This window comes from Elephas maximus, chromosome 19, assembly GCF_024166365.1.
Source record: "Elephas maximus indicus isolate mEleMax1 chromosome 19, mEleMax1 primary haplotype, whole genome shotgun sequence".
In the NCBI taxonomy this organism is placed as follows: domain Eukaryota; kingdom Metazoa; phylum Chordata; class Mammalia; order Proboscidea; family Elephantidae; genus Elephas; species Elephas maximus.
This window is the reverse complement of record NC_064837.1, coordinates 71,222,889-71,241,056: the sequence shown is the minus strand read 5'-3', so window position 1 is coordinate 71,241,056 and position 18,168 is coordinate 71,222,889. Positions and strand designations below refer to the sequence as shown.

At 48.6% G+C, this 18,168-nt stretch overlaps 1 long non-coding RNA gene across 1 annotated transcript; it reads left to right on the top strand.

Annotated features, from left to right (window-relative positions):
- Nucleotides 1-12,758: 12,758 nt before the first annotated feature.
- On the top strand, nt 12,759-16,817 carry LOC126062168 (uncharacterized). The gene is made up of 3 exons (XR_007513985.1): nt 12,759-12,904; nt 16,149-16,233; nt 16,711-16,817. It is a non-coding gene; the product is annotated as an uncharacterized LOC126062168 (long non-coding RNA).
- Nucleotides 16,818-18,168: the final 1,351 nt, after the last annotated feature.

The window sequence follows — 18,168 nt, the reverse complement described above, 5'->3', positions numbered from 1 at the left end:
GGTCCTGGAGCCTGAATATCTCCCCACCTGTCCGCCCCCGCCCCCCCCAGGCATCCAGCATTTGCAGCTATGGTGGTGCGTGAGGGTCCCGGCGACAGGGACCAAGTCCCACAAATGGGCGACTCAGAACCACGGAAGCATTTTCTTTCACAGTCTTGGGGGGCCTGCTGACACCTTCCAGAGGTTCTCGGGGAGAATCCATTCCCCACCGCTCAGCTTCCTACATTGCGGGCAATCTTCGGCTCCTAAACGCATTACTCTCACTCTGCCTCCATCTCCACACAGCCTCCTCCTCTCTGCTGACGCCTTGATTTCAAAGTTCAAGCCTCCAGATCTGTGACAGAATAAACTTTTGTTGATTTAAGCCACCAGGTTTGTGGTGACTTGCTGTGGCAGCTACAGGGAAAGAAAACAATGCTTAAAAAAAAATTCAAAAAGGTAAAAAGATTATAAGGTGAAAGGACCCTGCCCCTCCCGCACTGTTCCTCTCCCCACACGTGTATCAGTGTGTGTGTGTGTGTGTGTGTGTGTGTGTGTGTGCGTGCAGGGCCTACTTTGTTTTAACAAAATGATAGTCTAGGATAAACCCTGCTCTGTACTTTGCTTTTGTCACATAACACAATATCTTAAAGATCTTTTAGACGTCAGGTCTCAAAGATGTACCTTGCTTTTCTTGATGATTCTATAGCATTCCATTACCTCAGTATTGTTGTTTGCTCAACCAGCTCCCCACGAGGGGCAGTTAGCTTGTTTCCAGGCTCCTGGGGCCACAAACAGGTTACAAGGAACGTCCCTGTCCGACATCTCGGCTTCCTGCTGGGCCTCTAGTTTAGGACAAATTCCTAGAAGCAGAATTGCTGGAGTAAGAGCACTGATATTACACTGGTGTTCACTGCAGCTCTGCACACAACAGCCAAAAGATGGCGACAACCAACCCAAGCGCCATGGACAGGTGAGTAAAAAAATAGATAAGCAAAATGTGGTCTATCCACACCGTGGAATGTTATGCAGCCGTAAAAAGGGATGAAGTTCTGCCGCCTCCTCTGACACGGATGAACCTTAAAACCATGATGCTGAGTGAAAGGAGCCAGACACAAAAGAACAAATCCTGTATGGTCCCACTTACATGAAATATCTAGAATAGGCAAATACATAGAAATCCAAGTTTATTAGAGGTTACCAGGGGCTGGGGGGGTGGGGCACAGGGGGATGGGGAGTTGCTGCTGAAGGAAGACTGAGTTTCTGTTTGGGGTGATGGAAAACTTCTACAGATGGGTGGTGGTAATGGCCGCACAGCATGGTGAATGCAATTAATGTCAATGAATTCAACTTAAAAATGGTTACAATGGCAAACATTTTTGTTATTTATCTTTCACCACAACGAAGTTTAATAAAATAAACCACGTACATTTTCTGATGGATATCGCTAAATGACTCTCAGCAGAGAGTCCTGATTATATTCTCGCCAGCAAACACAGTGTCTCTCCTCCATGCCCTGCCCCAGGGCTGGTGCCCATGACAGTGCCACCCCGTGGGCTCACTTAGGCTGCAGGAACCCTGGCCATGGTGGCAGGGAGGGAGGCTCTCCGTGCTGCCTCCTGGGCGTGTTGACGGACATGCAATTAACCTGCCTGTGGTTATGTTGGCAACTGAACTGGAACAGGAAGTTAGCGTTATAAACCAGGGCCTTTCAAGTTATGACAAATTCATCAAACAAATGAACCTGTGAGCGCAGAGGGCAGCGTGATTCCCGGCCACCATGTGCTTCAGGGAGAGATAAACGTCCACTCCAGCCTTCCAGCGCTGAGGCTTTCCCGCCTTTTCCAGACCTTTCCAGACCTCTCTGAGAGCCCCCCAGCCCCGAACAGAACCATGCTCCCCACTTGTTGGGACCGACACTGGGGCTGTTGGATCCCTCACCAGTGGCTCCTAGTTTCTGGCCTCAGTTTTCCCATCTCTGGTGAATGGTGAGCATCGGCTTATGTCCCTCTTGAACTCCCACTGCTTGTTGGGTAATAGGAACATGGCAGACTCGATGCTGCTGACACCTGGCAGGACCCCGGCAGACCCCTGTAGGTGAGAGCAGGAACCCTCAGCCATGCTCCCCTGGGCCGGCAGCATTCTGCAACGCAGCTGGGAAACAGCCCCCCAGACATGTCCTCCTTCTCACCCCTTCAAGTCTAAGCATCGGAGATGGCCAAGCCCAGGGCACCAGCGGGAAGCACAGTGCACGTCCTGGGTCCAGCGCCGTTTCCAGGACAGAGAGTGAACTGCAACCTCCCAGCCGGCTGCTGCAGCACCGATCCAGCCTGCTGGTCCAGCCCCTCATTCTGCAGTAGGAGCCCAGCCCAGGGTCAGCTCCCACCCTGAGGCAAAGCCAGCACAACACCCCACTCACTGCACCTGGGAAGAATCTCGCTGGCCTGCCCCCACCGGGCTGGGCCTGAGCCCTTCGCCCCCTGCAGTGCTGAGGGGACCCTCTCAGGGAGACAGGGCTCTCTCGGGGCTACGCCTCAGGGCCAGCTGCAGCATGGAGGGACCCCACGCTGGCCTTCCCCTCTATGTGGCTCCCAGGCCCCTGCCCACAGCCAGGCCCTGGCCCTTGCCTCTAGTGGGCACTCGGCTCCAAAGCCACTTCAGGCCTGCTGCCAGCTGCTCCTCTGCCTTCACACAGCCCCACCCAGGGCCAGTGGGCCAGCCCCTCGACCTCCGGCCCCAGGGCCCCCTGAACTCAGACCCCAAGCACAGGTGTCTGGCAGACCCTGTACCCCCAAGCCCCGTGGACTTACTAACAATGCAGGTTCTTCCTCCTCTCCCCTTTCTTCTCCTGTCCCTTAGGTGCGGCCACTCACTGGCCAGTGCAGGGGCTGGGGCAGTGGGGCCAGGGGGGCAGGGGTGTGCTCGGGGATGGCTGGGTACAGGACAGGTGAGCAGGTAGTGACTATCTCAGGATAATGGGGCCAGGCTTCTCACCCTTGGAGAAGGGAGTTTGAAATGTGGAAAGGGGCAAGCTAGCTTCCAAGACATGTGTGAGCCAACCTAGGAATTTTCCCAGGCCTATGGACTGACGGCGGTATTGGATCAATGTTAACTCGTGAGTTTGGTGGAGGTGCTGTGGTGGTGTTGGGCTTGCCCTGGGGTTTAGGAAACACACCAAAGGGTTAGGGAATGATGGGTGTTGTGTCCCAAGTGGTTCCAAAAAGTAGAGGCACTGAACTGTACATGTAAAAATTGTTGAACTGGCAAATATTTTGTTATATATAAAAACCCATTGCTGTCGAGCCAATTCTGACTCATAGTGTATATATATTTACCACAATAAAAACATGAAGTAAGATCTTAATAATTGGAGAACCTGGGTGGAGAGAATCTAGGAGTATCTATCAACTTTTCTGTAAGTTGGAAATTATTCAAAAGTAAAAAGTTAAAAAAAAAAACAACTGTTAAGAGGATGAAAAGGTAAGTTACAGAATGAGAGAAAAGGTCCGCACGTATCTGACAAAGGACTAGTATCTCAAATATATAAAGAATTCTCAAAACTCAATGGTTAAAAAAAAAAAAAGAGGCAGACAATCCAATCAGGAAGTGGGCAAAAGACATAAAGAGACATTTCACTAAAGAGGTGGTACAGATGGCCAATAAGCACAGGACAAGATGTTCAACATCATCAGCCATGAGGGAAACACAAATTAAAACCTTGGTGAGGTCTCCCTACATACCTGTGAGAATGGCTACAGTAAAGAATAGTGACGACACCCAGTGCTGGCGAGTACGTGGAGAGACAGATCACTCACAGGCTGCCGGGGGTATAAAATACACAGCTATTCTGGAAAACAGTTCAGCAGTTTCTTAAAAATCTAAACATGCAACTATCATACCAACAAAAAACAAACCCATTGTCATTGAGTCGATTCCAACTCAGGGCACCTCCATGTGTTACAGAGTAGGACTGCTCCATAGGGTTTTCTTGGCTGTAATTATAACGGAAGCAGATCTGAAGTGCCACGGGGTGGGTTTGAACCGCCAACATTTAGGTTAGTAGTTGACTGCAAATAGCTTGCAGCACGTAAGACCCTGCAATTGTACTCCTGGGCATTTATCCCACAGAAATTAAAAAGTGTGTTCCTACAAAAACCTGAACACAATGTTCATAGTTCCTAGTAGCTTTGTTTACACAAGCAAAATACTGAAACCAACCCAGATGTCCTCCAACCCCTGAGTGGTTAAGCAAACTGTGGTACCGCCACACCATGGACTACTACTCAGCACTAAAAAGAAGGAACTCTTGATACATGCAACAACTTGGATGGATTCCCCAGAGAACTGCTGAGAGAAGAGTCTACCCCCCAAAATTACGTTCTGTAAGATTCCATCTATGTAACTTTCTTGAAATGACAACTAGAAGTGGAGACAGGCTGCCAGGGGTTGAGGGGGTTGGGTGGGAGGCAGTCAGGCCAGTGGCTATAAAAGAACACTGTGAGGGCTCCCTGTCTTGACTGTATCAATGTTAGTATCCTGGTTATAACACTGTGTTACAGCTTGGCTAGCTGTTACCATTGCAGGAAAGCGGGTGAAAGGCAGGCACAGGCTCTCTCCACCTTATTTCTTACAACTGCGCCTGACTCTACAATTATCTTAACCTAAAAAGTGTAATTAAAAAATTCTAATACTTTGTATGTTTGTGTATGTATGTATATATAATATATATGTGATTTTATACAATTGTTGAATATATATTGCTGTATTTGTTACATTAATATAAAGTTAAAATTTTAAATGCTTAGAAAAAAAATGCAGGTTCCTGGGTCTCTGGCACCCAGAGCTTCTGAGGGGAAATTCCCAGTAGGGCCCAGGACTCTGCATGTTAGCAAATTGCCAAGCTGGTTCTGAGGCCCACTGGAGACTAAGAGTCATGGGATCTCCAGGCTCCGCGGAGAAGAGCAATATCTCCTCAAACCTTCCCCCTCCTCGAGGTCTCCGACCCCCCATCCAATTCCACTCATGTTAGTTGAGGATGCTCAGTGAGCCAGGCCCTGGCTGGTGCTGAGACCATAGACACGGAGGCAAGGCTTAAACCAGCTGTTGTGGAGTCAGCTTCAACTCATGGTGACCTTGTGTGTGCCGACGTAGAGCTGTGCTCCACGGTTGTTCTCAGTGGCTTGATTTTTGGAAGTTGATTGCTAGGTCTTTCTTCTGAGGTACCTCTGGGTGGATTCAAACCTCTGACCTTTCAGTTAGCAGCCATGCACCTTAGCTTGAAGACGAGGTTAAAGTACACGCGCGGGGCAGGAAGCAAGAGACAGTAGCCAGGAACCAAGGCGGATCCTCCCACAGACTAACTTACCTCGCTGTCACCATCTGTCCCGGCCTCCCATCCCTCCACATTTCACGCTTCTGAAGGACCCTGGGGGGCTGTTCTTACTCACTTTTGGCCTCCTGTTCCCCCTCAGTCCTGCCCAACCAGGCCCACGGTCCGCCATCCAATTGTTCTCCCACTGGCATTTTCCCAGGGTTGGTGTGAGAATCCCAAAGCGGGGGTATGGAACCCCAGGGTCCTGAGCAGTGGCCCTCCCCAGAGGAGGCATCTCAGCAGCCCTGGCTGCCCTCCAGCCCCAGATTGCCTTGACCGCCCCCAGGCTGGTACAAACAGGAAGAAATCACATTGCTGTCTCTCAAACTGTGGTCCCCCAGCTCCCTGCATCAGAATCACTTAGGGCCCTGATTCTGTGAGCTGCCTGGCCCCACCCCGAATTAAAAAGCCCAATTTCCTGGCCCAGAATCTGAATTTAAAATGAGCTCTCCCGTCTGCTCCTGGATGGAAATCTCAGCAGTCGAACTCTCTCTCCCTCAAATTTTGACTCTGGAGCAGAGCAACAGAAATTTGGCAAATATTTTCCTCAGGTGGCAGTTTTAAGACATGTTCACACGTTGTCTAGATTATCCCTGGGACTGGGGATAACATTCTAGTTAGAAAATTTGTGAGAGTTGTCTGTATGGTCCTTTTCTTTTTTTCTTCATATATTTCACGGTAACATCTCACTGCTTCCCAAATCTGCCTGTCGACTTTAGCAAAGCGATCAGCATTTAGGTCCATGTTTGCAAGCAACAGAAGCCCCTGATTTAGTTTAGAAAAACCTCTAGCTAATCCTTTCACTGTAAATTTTTTTGACAACTTCTCTCCTTCCTCTCCCTCACTATTTCTTTCTTCTTCAGCGTGGAGCAGGGGGGAGTCTATGTCCCCTCCCCTTGTGTCAGCGCTGGCCTTAGTAACTTGGCCAACTAGTTTAGAAATGATTATACAGCTTCTCCAGGCTCTCTTCGTACACTAACCTTTGGAGGCCAGAGCTACTGTGTAAGAAATTCACCACTACCAACCCAGGCTGCCATATCGTGGGGAAGCCCAGGCTACATGAAGAGGCCATGTGTGCCTCTCCAGTCCACAGCCCAGGTGAGGTCCTAGACCAACTACCATGTATGTGTGCGAAGATGTTTCCAGATGATTCCAGCCCCCAGGCCCATCAGGTCATCCCAGCTGTCAAATCTTCCCACCTGAGACTTCAGACACAGTGACTTCTCCATTCCCGTTGCACCTCATACAAATTCGTGACCCACAGACTCTGTGAGTGGAATGAAATGGTTGTTTTGGCCACTAGGGTTGAGTGGTTTGTTATGCAGCAAGAGTAATAGGAACACTGCAGATGCATCACAGTGGTGAAACCCAAATGGAAGGTCCATGGGATCCTGACGCCATCTTGATTTTAGGAGTGTCCCTGCTTCCTGACCTATTGGACGCCTGGCTGGCAACTTTCCCCTCCAAACTGTGAGCCAACCTAGATTCTGCTGAGTTAGCCCCCAAGCATCCTAACTGATACCTTTGTGTTGACCATGAGGTACTCATGCACATCCAAGCAGAGGTGACCAATGGACGGGGAAGTGCAGGTAGTCCTCAACGTACAACACACTCAAGTTACAGCCACACTTAACAATTGTCAGTCTATCCGGAACATCGCCTCTTCCTGGAGGAAGTTATAGAAAATGCCTTCAGGGGATGTGTAAAAAAATTGTTGAGTTATGTGAACACACTCCAAGTACTTGATCAGGATAATATGACAGAAGAGATCAGTGAAAAAATCGTCCATATTGGAAGAACCCTGAATTTAGAACGTGATATTGCCGATGTGGAATAGCTCATAATCACAAAGAAGGGGAATTGAAAGATGGGGACTTAATGGATTTTGAAGAGGAAAGAAATGCTGAAGAAGAAAACAATAGTGAGGAAGAGGAAGGAGAAAAGTTGTCAAAAAATGTTACAGTGAAAACGTAGGTTAGTTGGAGTTTTTTCTAAACTAAATCAGGGGCTTCAGTTGCTTAGAAACATGGACCCAAATGCTGATTGCTTTGCTAAAGTCAACAGGCAGATTCGGGAAGCAGTGAGGTGTTACCACGAAATACATGAAGAAAAAAAGAAAAGGACCATACAGACAACTCTCACCAATGTTCTGACTAGAATGCTATCCCCAATCCCAGGGATAATCCTGATGATCCAGAACCTTCCACAAGTGGAGTTATTACTACAGCTGACAAAACACTAACATTGTCCAACTCTTCTTTGTCATCGGAGTAAACTTTTATGATTCGTGTATTTTTTAATGTATGCATGTATTAAAATATATCTGTAAGTTTATATGTAATGTTCTCAACTCCCAAAGAGAAATAAAGATCAGATTTATGAAGATATTGATCATAAGAGGCAAGAGCAATAAACAAAAAAAAGAGGTATTCTACTTACGTCAGAATCGACTTAAAATGGAGTCATTGGAACAGAACCCCGTGGTAAACTGTGGACTACCTGTAGTGAAATAGACTGTCGCTGGGAAAACCAACGTGGAAATTCTCGGATGTGGCTGAAGACCCAACCCACAATGAGGTCATCCAGAGCATTGTGCAGAGAAAGAAGAAACAGAAACGGGCCGAGATGCCACATGTTAAAGGGTAGACAGAGGAAGTGAGATTATGAAGGAGATCAAAAGAAATAGAGGGAGAAGAGAGCTCATCAGCAAAGAAAAGGAGCAGAAAGTTCACAGAGGAGTCAGCAGGGAGACAAAGGCCGAGAAAGCCTTTGGAGATGTTTGCCCGTGCAAGAAGTAGAGAGGCAGAAGCCAGGTGGCCATGGATTCAGGAGTGTGTGGGTGGTCCAAGAGTGGGAGGCGTGTACAGGGCAGCACTCACCAAGTGTGGCTGCAGACCAGCTTGCCTCAAATACCTTGTTTCTCCTCCACCCTCCATGTCAAGATAAGCACCCAAATTGAGAGTAAGAGTTTAGAAACTTTTATAGCTATTTGGGAGAGTAATTTATGTCTGTTAAATTTAATAGTAAAAAATTAGGGCCTGCATTTTGGACGTCTTTGGTTTTTTTTTTTTTTTTCTAGTAATTCATTTTACACTGTTTTGCAGAAGTATTAGTCTGCAGTGGACTGGGGGAGAAAAAACAGAAGCCCGGGCTTAGACGACTCGTTCCAGATGTTCTGCTGAGAAGGGAGACGTTTAGTGTTAGGGGAGACATTTTTGGTTAGTTGGTTTGTTGTTGCTGATGATGACATTGTTTGCTTTCAGGATGAGGGAAACTTGAGCATGTTTATAAGCTGAGGAGAAAAAGCTAGTTGAAAGAGAAGAAGACAGGACACAGCAGAGAGAAGGGATAACTGATGGAGTGAAGTAATTTACCGAGCTGGTGGGAAGATGAAAAGTCAAGAGTGTGCATGCACGCATGCGCGCGTGCGCACACGCATACACACACACACACACACACACATTAGGAATAAGAAAGAGGACCAGTGATACAAACGCAGATACTGTTTTATTAATTATGAGGACTCTACATAAAACTCTGTGCCAGCAAAATCTAGATTACATTATTTTCTAGAAAACAAATAGTAAAATTGACTCAAGAAGAAGTAGAAGCAATCATAGGAGTTGGAAAAGTGGTTGAGATTAGGATCCTTCCCAGCTCCTCTACAAACCAAAAGTGGAAAAATCAGAGAAGCAATCTATGTTCTGACCTCCTTTTTGAACGCATATGCAAACTCTCCAGCTAAAACGTTGGATTTCTTTGTTGCTCTTCATACAACTTGTCCGGTTGAAAGATCAATTTATTCCTTTTCAATCTTTCTTTTTTTCCAACAAATGTACTTAAGGCTATACATATTCAGTTTTCCCTTTGGGACTTCCCACAAGTTTCAAGATATACCATTCTCATTGTTCATCATTCATAAACAGTTTGCAATTGGTTTTGATTTTCTTCTTTATCCGAGAGCTATTTAGAAGGGTGCCCTTAAAGTGACTTATTTTTAAATGTTATCTTCTTACTCTTAATTTCTAAATTATTTCGTTGGAGTCAAAGAATGTGAACTGTATGATGTTTGCTTTTTGTAATCTATTGAGATTTCTTTTGTGGCCCAGTAAATGCTCATTGAGGAACCCTTGTGGTGCAGTGGTTAAGCTCTCAGCTGCTAAATGAAAGGTCAGCAGTTCGAACCCACCAGGCACTCTGCAGGAGAAAGATGTGGCAGTCTGCTTCTGTGAAGATCACAGCCTTGGCAACCCCACGGGGCAGTTCTACGCTGTTCCGTAGGGTCACTATGAGTCAGAATCGACTTGACAGCAATGGCTTTGGTTTATTGGAAATGCTCGTTGTGTGTACGTGTGAGACTAGTCCATAAAAAAAAAACATACGTGTGAAAAATACAGTCTCTGTTCATTGATTACAAAGTACTATTATATAGATGCCTTGGATCAAATTTGTTAACCGTGCTTTTCAAATTTATATTGTCAATTATTCTTTGTCCACATGATCCCTTGATTTCTGTGACTGCTGTGTTAAGATATCCCCCTAAATGTGGATTTGCGCTTCTATGAGTTCTTGCCTTATAGGTTTGGAAGACATATTTGTTGTTTCATAGCAGTTCACAATTGATGAAGTAGACTCTGTAGGAAGAGACTTGTCACCTAGTCCAATGCCTTCTTTTTTTGCCTTTCTGTTCTCTAAAGGAAATGCCCAGAATCTGGGTCTTTCTTGCAGATAGGGGTATTCACGTGATCTAGTCCTGAACAAGGAAATGTAGGCCAAAGTCCCTGAGGACTTCTCTTCCTAAACATAAAGTAGAAGCTTTGTAGGGAAAAAGCTTTCCCCCTTGGCCCTTCCTTTTCCTCTTGCTGGGAAACAAGATGCAATAACTGGAGGTGCAGCAGCCATCTTGTAGCCAAGAGGGCCAAAGCCAGATGCCACCAAAAGGTAGAATTTTTGTTTGTGATGATTTCCACAGCTAGCTGCATTAATCTTGAGCTTCCAAACACTGCTTCCTTATTGCATGAGAAAGATAAATCCTTTCTTGTGCAGCCCACTGTCCATTATGTTTCTGCTATTTGCAGTTCAATAGTTAGAGACAGTAGCCATAACCAGGATAGTTCTGTGGTTGTAAAGGAAATATAGTCCTTTTGTTCTTTTAAATGCTTTTTGCCTTGAATCCTTTTTGTCTTTCATTAATATTACGACACCTGTTCTTGTTTGTTAGCATTTGCCTGACATAGCATTTTAAAGCTTTCACTGAAACATAATATGCACATATGAAAGTGCACCAATCTTAAATGTACAACCCTGTGGATTTTCTCATAACGAACACCCCCGTGCCACCAAAAACCAGATCAAGAAACAGAACATCTGTCTGGTGTTACTCTTTCCCTCCTTTTGTTTTCTTTGTGTCTCCCAGACCCAGGGTCTTGCCATCTCTTCGGTGGGCCTCCTGGGTGGTTGGGGTCAGCTTTGCCCTTGAGCTTGGCCAGGTGACTGTGGCGGTTGCAGGTTTCCATCAACCTGGTGGGACCCAGGGGAAGACAATGAGGGTATCTCCTCTTGCACACTCCCAGAAATAAGAAACCTGTTCCAAAGCCGCACGTCCACTGCAGAGACCCTGCCAGCATCCTGTAATCTAGTTTGGGATTTTTACTTGCCACGTTTTCCTGCTGTTCCTACCGCCCCCTCTGCCCCATTTCTTGCTTTTGTTAGATCAAGTTGTCTTTGTTCCATTTTTTTCTTCTAATGATTTTGAAGTGTTACATCTTATTTCTCTTCTTCTAGTGGTTACTTTAGGAGCCTTGTTGGTGCAGTGGTTAAGAGCTCGGCTGCTAACTGAAAGGTGAGGCGTTCGAATCCACCAGCCACTCCATGGGAGAAAGATGTGGCAATCTGCTTCTGTAAAGATTTACAGCCTTGGAAACCCTATGGAGGCAGCTCTACTCTGTCCTGTAGGGTCGCTATGAGTCGGAATCCATGGCCATGGGTAGTGGCTACTTTAACTTTTTAGCATGCACATCTGAACTTAGCTTTTCCTACACATGGCTAGAGTTAATTAGCACCTACTTTTATCCCCATGAATGAGGCAACATACTTTTCAGTTTTACTTTGCTCCTCCTCCACCCCCACCACTGCCCCCACTGGGGTCATCTGGCTTTTTCTCCCAGACTCTTAGGAGTATTTTTGAACACTGATCCACTTTAAAAATAACTTTTACTCCATTTTGTATCCCTATCTTCCTCTTGGATTATTTTCTGTACTGCTAGAATATATAATCTAGCAATTATTTTGTTGCCGTTAGTTGTTGTTGAGTTGATTCCAACTCATGGTGATCCTGTGTGTTACAGAGCAGAACTGCTCCAAACGGTTTTCAAGGCTATGACCTTTCACAGCCAGACCTGGTATGTTTGAACCACCAATCTTTCAGCTAGTAGTTGAACACTTAACTGTCTGGACCACCCAGGGACTCCAGTAATTTTTTTTTTAAGTTAGCGTTTAGTGGAAATAAACTCTCTGAATACTTGCATGTCCAAAACTGTATTTGTTGTTTCTTAAAGTCATTAGACCTGACATAGAATTATAGGCTCAAAATAATTTTCCCTCAGAGCTGTGAATATGTCCCTCTACTCTTTTCTGAATCCAGAGTTACCAAGCAGAAGCATGGTGAAATGAGTTCCTTTATGTGGCCTTTTGCTTTGTTTCTTTGGAAAAACAGCTTGAGAGATTGTTCCCCCAAACCCAGAGAGTTACTTTTGCCCTAGTTTTCCACCCCAGAGGGTTTGTTACTTTTGTCCAGGTTAATCGACATTTCCTGGTTGTCAACAACTTGATGGTTTGATATTTTTTGTCTGGCCCTGGGCTGCAGCCTACACTGTGATTAGTCTATTTTATGTAACTTGTAGGGATTGGTCAATATACTATAGACTATGCAAATAAAGTAACTGTGGACTATACAGATGAAGTGACTATGGTCCACCCAGAGTTTGTGGCCCTCCTGGGAACACCATGCCTTGAAATTGACAAGGAGTTAGCATAAATATGCAGCCGACCTCACAAAGGTTTCAGGAAGGCAGAAGAAAGGAGAAAAGGCAAGAGAGGCAAGAAGAGAGAAAAAAGAAGCAGAGAGAGAGAGAGAGGAGATGAGGAATCTCATAAAAGAACTAAATCTTGGGTCAAGGGCTATAATACTGAAGACAGCAAGAGGCCCAGAAGGGGCCCTGCAACAGAGCTGGCAGTAACAGCAGAAACCTGCTGCTAGGAATGCAGCTAGGAGAGCTGAACAAAGCTGCCACAGTGGTTATGAGTTGGGTCAGTTAGCAGCAGAGAGGCCATGCACAGCTGAGAGGAGGCCTGTCCTGAGGGGGCTGAGAGAGGGTCTATACTGCTGAGAGGGAGTGTGCACAGCAGAGAGAAGGGCCTGCTTGTCCGTGCTGTCGAGAGGACCTGTCCTGCACCGAAGAGGGGCAGGATGTGCTTTCTACCTTGGGGAGCCGTCCAGGCTTTGCCCACCTGCTTCCTGATCTTGATCTGGAATTGTACCCTAACCAGTTAACTGTAAGTATGGTCTGTGAGTTCTGTGTGAACATTGCAACAAATTATCAAACCCAGAAGAGAAGTAGAGTGTGCTGTGGGAGGAACGACTGGTGTCAGAAATGGTAAAGAAGTTGGAGAATGGAGGTATGTCTGGCCTTTACCTCATAGGAATCAGCTTTGGGCTGATCCTGGTCCTTATCCCTAAGGAAGCTAGACAAGCTCTGATACTACTACAACCAGAACATTACAGGCAGTCTGATGTCAGCATTCTTCCTCCTTTTTACGTATGGAGGTATTGCAACATGTCCCCCCAGCCCGGGAGCTTTTATCTGTTCCTCCTCCGTGTTCTAAGATGTCATCATAATGTGTCTTCTTCAGCCCAGAACAGTTTTCTTGTATTATTTCTTTAAATATTTTCTTTCTTCTCTTCTCTCTTTGTAATTCCTATTAAGTGGGTGCAGGGAAGATATGTATCTACTTTTCATGTTTCCTAACTTTTCCTTTGTAAATCTTTGTCATTTTAGTCTGTGTTATAGAGAACTTTCTGGCTTATCTTCCAGCTCACTAACTCATTGCTTGGCTGTGTCTCTTCTCCTTGGCCCAGCATACTGAGTACTTTTCATTCCAATGTCCACATTTTTTATTCCCCAAAATAATAGTTTACTTTTGGAAAGTATCTTTTAAAACTTATTTGTATTTTTTCCACAATGAACATAGTTTTGTTTTTTTCCCCCTGAATATAGAAAAAATATAGTCATATTAAGTTTTGAATAATACATGAAATTATAAGGAAGAAAGCAAAAATCATTGGAGAGTTTGCTTCCCAAATGCTTAAAAAAAAAGATAAAATCTCCTTGCTTTTCTTTCTAAAGATATTACTGATGCTGTTTTTAAACATTCTGTGTGTTCTAAAAACTCTTGTTTTCTCATGTGTTAGTTGTCATTGTTGTTGTTAGGTGCGGTTGAGTTGATTTTGACTCAAAGCTACCCCATGCCAAAGACAAGAACTGCCCCATGGGGTTTTCTAGGCTGTAATCTTTAGGGCCGGCTAAACTTCTGTAGCAGATAGATCCCAAACATGACTCACAGAAATTAGAAGCTTATTGATCTCCAACCTACCCAGGGGCTGCACTCCACAGGGCCTCAGAGCTGGCGGCTACTCTGCCATCTTCAACACGTGGTTCCACAGACTCTCCAGTTGTTAACACTCAGACATGGGAAAGGGGGCCACAGAAGAAGGCTCATTTTGCCTGTATGGGGGGACACACTGTTTCTGCCACATTCTGTTGGACACAACCAGTTACTTGGCCACTTATCATCAGGAAACCTGGGAAATTTAATGTAGCTAGGGGTCCGGTGAGAAGGTGAAACAGCTTTTGGGGACACCTAGACATCTGCCAAGGAGCCCTGGTGGTGCAGTGCTTAAGTGCTTAGTTGTTAACCGAAAGGTCGGTGGTTCAAAGCCACCAGCAGCTCCACAGGAGAAAGATGTGACAGCCTGCTTTCCATAAAGATTACAGCCTTGGAAACCCTGTGGGGCAGTTCTACTCTGTCCTACAGGGCAGTTCTACTCTGTCCTACAGGGCCACTATGAGTCGGAATCAAATCGACGACAGTGGGTTTGATTTTTGGTTTGGCAGACATCTGCTACTGTCTACCATCTGACCTCCGAATGTCCTTGAGCACTCTTCCTCCCACACGTAGAAAAGATCACTCTCCTCCCAAGGAAGACTGCCCAGGCCTAATCCCAGCATCTCTGGGGTATACACAGTCTCCCCTCGGGGTCCAAGTGAAGGACTAGCTATCACATTATCTACACCTGCCTCCAGTCTGATCTTTGCTGCAGGCCAAAGCATTTTTATCTGACTGAGCTATCTTAGTGGGAAGCCTTGGTGGCTTCCTCTAGCCAGAGCACCAGCCTCCCATCTCCCAAGGAATCCTCAGGATTTCTGGCCCACCAAGGGCACCCTTTCTTGTTCTCCTAGCTATAATTTTTTTTTTTTTTTTAATTCTGTCACTTTCAGGGATTAATGGTAGAGGGGAGGCTGTAGGAAGCGTCTGGACCTCTGCCCTGATTCAATCCCTTCACGACCTTTAAATCCATCTACTCTCAGGCCCTGGATGCTCAGTCCTTGGAAGCAGCTCTTCAAGGCCATGTTGTCTGGTGTTCTCCTGGGGTCCCAGCTTCATGCTGTACATAGGATCCCTTTGGCCCTCCCAGTGAGGACCCCAAAGTGAAGCCTTAGAGGTCACTAACCAGTGGACTTAGCATCCAGGAGTTGGATGGTGACTTCAGGGAGTTCAGTGCCAATGATGCAAAGCTGAGAATTCTCAGGCAAAGCCAGCTGGTCCAGGATGTTGCGGTTTGTGACAAGACTGTGTTCCCTGGTGCTGGCTCCCCTGCCATGCGGCACTGTGTCTATGTCCAGGGTCCAACTCAACCCTGTTGGACGTCCCTTCACAATCTCTAGCTATCCATGGTCTGCTTGATGTGGACTCATATTTTGGGTTAATCATGATTTCATTCTGAGTCAGGGTTTCGAAACGAGGAAATGTTTGAAAAACACCTTCCCTGGGACCTGGGACCAGACATCCCTGTGTTGTGGCTTTTCCTTCTCTAGAATTAGTAGACTGCGAGGACTGGTGTAGGCCCTGCAGGCAAATGTCCTGTGTAAAGTCCTCCCTCTAGAAAGGCCTGTTACCTGCTGTTTGTATGTTTCTGTTAGAGAACAAGGAGACACTAACCAGCTTGTCAGCATCCCAGATGCCCTGGGGAAGGTAATAAAAGGACCAGAGCCTCCTTGTGTCCACCCACCCCCTGCTGCTCCACAGGGCTTGGCTGGGGTACAGGCACCCCCTTCCTCTGGTCCAAGCCCTCCTGCAGGTGAGCTGTGCCAGCTCCAGGCCCCGGGCCTTTTTCGAGGAGGGAATAACCCCACCTCTGGGAGAACACCCCCCATGAAGCACCCCCACACAGAGCAGGCCATGAAGTCCCCGGTTGGTGGTGACTTCTAATCCAAGAAGTAATCAAGCAGGAGTCCCAGACCTGTCCCTCAGTGTCCTGAAATTTCCCTTGGTATATGACCCAGCTGGAAGGGGTGCTGAACCAGAGTCAGTGGCCCAGGCTCCTGGGCACTCACCCCACTGACCCAGCCCAGGACCCGGGCTCTGGAGAGCTTCTAGAAAGGACCCTGGACTTCAGACCCACTTCCCAGGCAGACATCATACACTGGTACTTGATCTTGAACCCGCCTTCATTTCCCAGAGCACCATCTCGCCGGCATTTTATCTATGTCCTTGGAGAAGCCACACCGCGCAGGGTGGAACTGGACCCACCGGCACTGTGCAAGGTGAGCCTGGTAGGGCCTGGCCTGCCTGCTGGTGGAGATGACTCCGGCCGTACACTCTGCAGCCATTGCGAAGCACTGACTCCTCCACCCACTTTCAGATTCAGGGACAACTGTGCAGATAGTGGAGGGGTTTCAAAAACCCAGGACCAGGGATTCGAAGGGGCTCCTTCTGCTTAGAACCCCTGTTGAGACTTTCCACTGCAGATATAAAAATATATATATACTGAACCAAAAATCTACATTTTAACAAGATCTTCAGGTTGATTCCTATGTATGATAAATTTCGAGAACCAAGGCTTTACTAGTGGTTCTCAGAATTGGCCCCTAACCAGCAGCATTAGGATCGCTCGGAAACTTGTTAGAAAACCCTGGTAGCGTAGTGGTTAAGTGCTATGGCTGCTAATCAAAAGGTCCACAGTTCGAATCTGCTAGGCGCTCCTTGGAAACTCTATGGCGCAATTCTACTCTGTCCTATAGGGTCGCTATGAGTCCGAATCGACCGATGGGAGTAGGTTCGGGAGCTCATCAGAAATGCAAATTCTCAGCAGGGGTGCGAACCTGAAGAACCAATTAGAAGCCCTGCCCGGGACACCAAGGCCGCGGTCCCTACGCGCCCTCGCCAGCGCAGAGGGAAGCCTTCGGGTTCGGAGCCCGCGCAGCTCCCCACCGCGCTCTCCGCTGTCCCCCCTCCGCACCGCCCGCGCGGAGCCCCGCCCCCGGGCCAGCCGGCCGCCCATTGGCCGCCCCGCCCCACTCCCCGCCTCCGCGCGGCCCCATTGGCCTACTCTGGCGGCCCAGACAAAGGGAGCGGCGGCGGCGAGCGGCGATTGGGCGGAGCGAGCGCGGCGCGGGGTTTAAGGGGGCGGGCGCGGGCTCCCCTGGGGCTGGGCCGCGGAGGCCGGACCACGCGGGACGCCGGGCGGCCGCTGCCCTCGGGGTCGGGGCGGGGCCTCCACGGGGGCGGGGCCGGAGCCAGCCGCACCCCGCCCCCTCCGCCCGGTCTCCCGCCCGCCCGCCGCCTTGTCTTCCCCGCGGGCTCCGCGTGGGTCCCCGCGGCTTGGCCCGGCCTGGAGCCTCGCGGCCCGGGCGCTGCTCCCCGGCCTCCAGACCCCCGGCGTGGGTCCCTTGCGCAGATTGGGGACGCTGGCCTGGGGCCCGGCCTGGAAGCGGATTCGGCCGTCCCGAGGCTGGCGGCCCGGCGGAGGGGCAGGCCGTGGCTCCGGGCCGGCGGGTTGCTTCGGGGCGCCCTCGCCGGCGGAGGGCCTGCGGCCTCCTCCAGCGTCGCCAGGTACGTGCGTGACCTCTGCCGGCGCCCGAGCGCTGGACCGGGAAGCGGCCCGTGTGTTCGCGCCTTTGGTCGCGCGAAAGGCCTCCTGCAGGCGGGGACACCCGCCCGGGTCGCAGCGCAGCCTGGAGACCCCCTCCCCGCCGCGGGCTTGGCACCCGTCCTCCTGGTGCCGTTTGGTTCTCGGGGAGACGTGCGCCCTGCCCGGCCGCGGAGCGCGGCGATGGGCTTTGTTCCTGTAGCCGCCCCCTCCGCAGCCCCAGCAGCCCGGATTGTTTTCGAGCGGGGCGCTCAGCTGTGAGGGGCGGAAGCTCTGGATGAGAGAGCTGACCTTGGTGCCCCGCTGGGCGGGCGGCGCCCCTGGTTCTGCAGAGCTCCTCTCCAGCCCAGAAGCCGGCCGGCGCGGAGAGGCCCTGTCCCCTCCCCCATGCCCGCTGCAAACAAAAGAAACCCTCGGAGAGTCGTTGAGGGGGCCTTCTGGGAGGCGAACCTGGAGTCCCCCTCTTGTTCTCGGGAAGGGCCGGGTAGTTGCAACAAAGACTAAGGCTGCAGGGAGTTGGAAAGGGCGCGCTTTCATCTTGGGGTGCTTTCAGAGAAAGAATTCATCTTCTCTTCCTCCCTCTCCCAAAATAGAAGTGTCTGAGCCGATG